This window comes from Otolemur garnettii, unplaced genomic scaffold, assembly GCF_000181295.1.
Source record: "Otolemur garnettii isolate 467f Iridium unplaced genomic scaffold, OtoGar3 scaffold00011, whole genome shotgun sequence".
NCBI classification, from domain to species: domain Eukaryota; kingdom Metazoa; phylum Chordata; class Mammalia; order Primates; family Galagidae; genus Otolemur; species Otolemur garnettii.
In genome coordinates, this window is record NW_003852406.1 from 32,411,450 (window position 1) to 32,416,689 (window position 5,240).

The 5,240-nt window shown below is 37.2% G+C and overlaps 1 pseudogene; it reads right to left on the reverse strand.

The window, feature by feature from the left end:
* Positions 1-1,097: 1,097 nt before the first annotated feature.
* Positions 1,098-1,273, reverse strand: LOC111723400 (annotated as a pseudogene).
* Between the last annotated feature and the right edge of the window lie 3,967 nt (positions 1,274-5,240).

Below are 5,240 nucleotides of genomic sequence, written 5' to 3' on the forward strand. Positions count from 1 at the left end.
GTCTTAACACAATAACTAAGAAAATGCCATGAAGGTTATGTTAACCAGTTTGATGAAAATATTTCAAATTGTATATAAAACCAGCACACTGTACCCCATGACTGCATTAATGTACACAGCTATGATTCAATAAAAATAAAAATAAAAAAAGTTAACTGATCGTTTAACACTTTGCTGTGTCTGATTTTTCTTGGAAAACATTTGAATATTTACTAGCAGCATGGAGGTCTGCCATTTTAGCTGATCCTCTAAATCAGTGTTTTTCAACCTTTTTTTTTTTTAATCTCATGGTACCCTTGAATGTATAGTTAAAATTCTGTAGCACACTTAAGTTGTGTTGATCAAAAAAAGAAAGAAAAAGAGGAGTAAAAAAATGATACTGTGCTTTGAATTTCTTTAGAAAATAATTTTTTTAGAACACAATGGGACTATACCTAAGATAGTATTTCTCATCATAGAGATGTTAATCAGTTAATTAATATAAAGTTTATTTTTCAAATTATGTCTTTTTTCCATTTCAAAGTTAATATAAAGGATTTTGTTTTTACATTAACTCTTTTTTTCTATTTCAATATTAGATATACTGAATACATCTTTCTAAATGTTTTTTACCCAGAGATAAGTGTATCAACTTTTGGATGTGTAATATCTAAATACCACATTAGCTTGAGTGATAAAACAAAAATATAATAAAAATAATGAGAAAAGACTCCTCAACAATTCAGGAGGCAGTGATTGTAACTTAACAGTGGAGATTTCCTTGGATTCTGGACAAAAGCTTCCTTCTTCCTGTCTCACGTGCTTTGAACATTCTAAAACTATGAATTACTTATGTAAATTTCAACCATCTTTCTTCTTTGACCCCCTTTCTAACCTACACATGTAAAATATAGGCTGAATTATTTAATGCATAACTTGTAAAGAAAACATTTTTTCCCATTTATGTATCAATTTGCTCCAATTTTAAGGGAAACAACAAAGACTATGAAACTCTCCTATTTACTGTTTCTTGGAAACTTTCAGACACCAAAGCTCACATTTAGTCTAACAGCACAAAGGTTTTTAGGGCAAGGTTCGATTCAGGAGATCCATCAAAGTCACACCTGTCCATTTCTCTTCTGAGCATATCCCCCCAAGCAAGCACAGATGCCTGTGATGCTGAGAGCCGCACCCAACAGTGATGGGCATCTGTGGCTTCCACTGCTTCAGCAACAGGCAATACCAACAGCAGTGAAGTGAGGACTAAGATCAAATGTGTTGAAACTGTAGGCATGATGTTGGCATCTTGAGGGCTGAAGGCTCCAAATAAATGGTTTCAATATATAATAATTCTGTCAGACTTGACATTTTTCCTTTTCTGGAGCTCCAGAATGGATGTTAAGGCTAAGAAGTCCCACGTGACCTAGCCTTCCAGGGAGTATCCATTACAGGAATGGCTAGAAAATAATTTAATTAATGATCTTAAAAAATTTTGTAGCACACTGGTTGAAAATCACTGCTCTAGATGGTTATCAGTCATTTGTGACCTTAAGGGTGTCTAGATTTGGGTTGGGCAGGAGAACAGATTCACAGCAGTAAGTGTTCAAAAAACAAGAAAGCGTTTTTGAGCATGTTGGTAAAGGTGTGGGCATTCTACTGCATTTTCCATATTTAGTTGTATCTTTCTTAGCTTCAAACAATGACTTTAAAATTTCATCTACTGAGAGTTCAATCAATTCCATCTGTAGTTCTCTAGGTGCCTTGGTAATATCAACGAGGTGAGGCTGAAATGCTAATTTGAGTATGATGTCCTGATTCTCAAAGTCAGTGAACCTTTCATTGTAGTCTCCAATTAATTGGTCCGTAACAGCTCCATTCTTCATCATCCTGCTTGTCAATGATCTTTGCCAGCTGTGGAAAATGATTATCTGAAATTTCGTTTTGAAGAAATGTTTTGAAGAAAGATGTTTTTTTTTTTTTTCAAAATGCTTAATTATTTTTCCACACACTATAGGTAGACTTAGTTTTCCCTTGCAAAGAAACATTTATGTCATTTTTATTTGAGGATATCACACAGAAATACTACATTCCTATAGAAATCTTCTTTCCATAATTCGCCTTGCTGATTCTGTTCTTCATATCTTTTCTTGCAGTGATAGAATTTTGGCTAACATCTGTCCCTACAATAATCAACAAACTTGAGAATGAGAAGGCAAACCCACACTGAAAACTTCATCCTTCAAATGTAGTATATTATAAGATTGACAATGCTGTGTTGTATTTGTATGAATATAGTTAATATTTGTAATTTGTGGCAAAATAGCACTTAGAATAGTAGCTCTAGAACAGAAATTTAGTTGATGCACAATGCAATGAAAAAAAGAAAAGAAAGCATCTGATGTGTTAATTTTTTTTTAACCTATGCAATAAACCCTTCATGTTTTCCTGTCATGGAAGGTGCACCATCTATACATACACTCACTAAATTTACCAAATTCAGTCCAACTTCATGACATTTATCTTGAAGATTATTGAAGGTATCTATTTTCCTATGTTCTATTTGCCTGAGGGCCCAAAGTGAGTAACTCTTCAAAGCCAAGTAAATCTTCTGTTATGACCCAAATAAAGTATAAAATCTGTACCAAGTCTGTCGTATCAGTTGATTCATCCAAAGCGATCAAATAATAGATGTTTTCCTTTTGAAGTATTGCATAAGTTGTTCTGTTAAGTTGAAGGCCAATTCATGCTGTCAATCAGTTAATGGTTCTCTTTGAAAGAGGCAGTTGTTTGTACTTTGAAATGTTATCAGGGGCTAAGCATCCCCAACTTTGCCAATGTATTCTTCTATAATTTCTATATCACTGAATGCCTTTTCCTTTTCCCCAAGTATATAAGCTACTGTGTAAGTTGCTTCAATGCCATTATTTCCAGGTCTTATTGCTGCTTGAAAGAATTGTGTTTGCTTTTTATCTTTTAATTTCTGCAACTCAACTTTCATGCCTCTCCCTGTAATTTAAAATATTTATGCTCCTTATGAGTGCCACAGTGCTGATGACCATTGAATTTCTTTAATGTTGATGTTTCAGTATCACAAAGCAAACAAATCATCTTATCTTTAGGAGAAACAAGATAATATTGCAATTCCCATTCTTCACTTAAAATCTGGTTTTTTTTCTTCAGTGTTCTCTTTGTCTTTTGGAGATGATGGGCTGTTAAGGAGACAGAATTAAAAAATATTGTCAAGCTATGAAACTACTCACAAATTCCACTTCAAATACAGTGCACTACTGTCAAAAGTTGATAACAGACTGGCGTACTTGCCCCCCACCAACCAGCCTGGCGCAGTAGTGGTGCCAATCAGGCCGGAGGTTAGAGCTAGATCAGGAGCATAGCAGCCATCAGTTTAGCCCTATGGCTAACTGAAGTTCTAAGTGTGCCAGTCAATCCAGAAGGATTGTTTCACTGAAACTTTGATATTTTAAGTATGTTCATTTAAAAAATGAAATACAAAAGATGAACCAAAAATGTATTAGTAAAAGGATTTTTTTTTTTTTTTGAGACAGGAGCTCAAGCCGTCCCCCTGGGTAGAGTGCCATGGCATCACAGCTCACAGCAACTTCCAACTCCTGGGCTCAAGCGAGTCTCCTGCCTCAGCCTCCCAAGTAGCTGGGACCACAAGCTCTCGCCATGATGCCTGGCTATTTTTTGGTTGCAGCCATCATTGTTGTTGGAGGGCCCGGGCTGGATTTGAACCCGCCACCTTGGGTGTATGTGGCTGGCGCCTGAGCCACTTGAGCCACAGGTGCCAAGCCAGTAAAAGGATTTTTTTCTGTAAAATTTGGATTCAGTCAAAAGGACCTAAAAGGTCCACTTAAGGACGTAGAAGACCATATATGGCAGAAACTGTATTAAAGGGCCACGGCATTAGGAAGGTTGAGAACCACTGACATATGGCCTTCAGGCTACAGGTTCCCCTCCCCTGGTGTAGCCTGTGGCTTCTGGGCTGCACACCTGTACATCATGATACTGATGAATACTGTAGGCAGCTGAAACAGAAAGTAAATATTTGTGTATCTAAACATCTGTAAACATAGAAAATGAACAGTAAAAAATACAGTATGGTAATCATAGGGGACCACCAAAATAGACACAGTCTGTCATAGACCAAAACATTGTTATGTGGCACAGTGAAAAAGATATTTTTAGAAGGAATGGTTTTTAAAGACTTGATGCCCATGCTCCAAACCAATTAAATCATAATAATCTGTTGAGCAGCCCTCTGCCATCCCTCAACCCAGCCCTCTGTCTTTAAATCACTCTAGGTGTTAACAATCTCCAGCCACAGTTACAAATCACTGCTCTAAGCACCTCCCACCTTGTTCTACGCACTCTCCGCCTCCCACCAAAATTAAACTGCTGCTTTTATATGTTTCCCAACTGATTTATTTTGGTACCATTTGGCCCTCAGGAAAATAGAGAATCCCAATATTGGTTGCTATACAAAAGCATTTTCCTGGGGCTGAGATGTCTGGAATGTTTCCATGACCAGCCTAACTTGCTTGAGAAAATCATCCATTAAGTATCTGGTAGGACCTTCTGTAAGCAGTTCTGAACAGAAGCCTAAAGAAGAAACACACACACACACAAACACACACAAGCACACAGCTGAAGCTGAGGATGATTTCCCAGCCTGCTGGGAAGAATTGTGGAGTATTTGATGTTTACAGCATGATTGAAATCATCCTTTCATTAGTAACCTTTGGTTAGGTTGAATCATTTCCTTTGGATATAAAGGAAAATGCTGTGATTGTTTTTAACAATTTCTATTCATCTTTAAAAATATTTTGCAAAACTAGTTTTGAAGCTACTATGTGGTATCTTCAAACTTCCTCTAGATTTTGTCTCTATTGGCCCAAGAAGACAATTTCATAATATTGTTGGCTGAGCAAACTTGACTTAAGGGGAGAATTGTTCCCATTGGAGTTCAGGGGGCAACTAGACCCCACCCACTATGAGACCCTCTTCCACTTCACAGCAGGGTAGATGGGAGACTGAGAACACCCAAATGCTTCAGCTGGGGTCAGGTGGAACATGACAGCTGTGCTGGGAATGGGACCCACTGTTTGCTTTCTTCTGTAGCTCAATTTTTACCAGATCATACTGTGTGAGGTGTAAATGTTTCATGGAGACTCTCTGTAATGCCACCAGACTGCAGCTTTCCTTCTTCAGTAGTAAAGTTTGCAGCCTCTTGGTGTTACCAT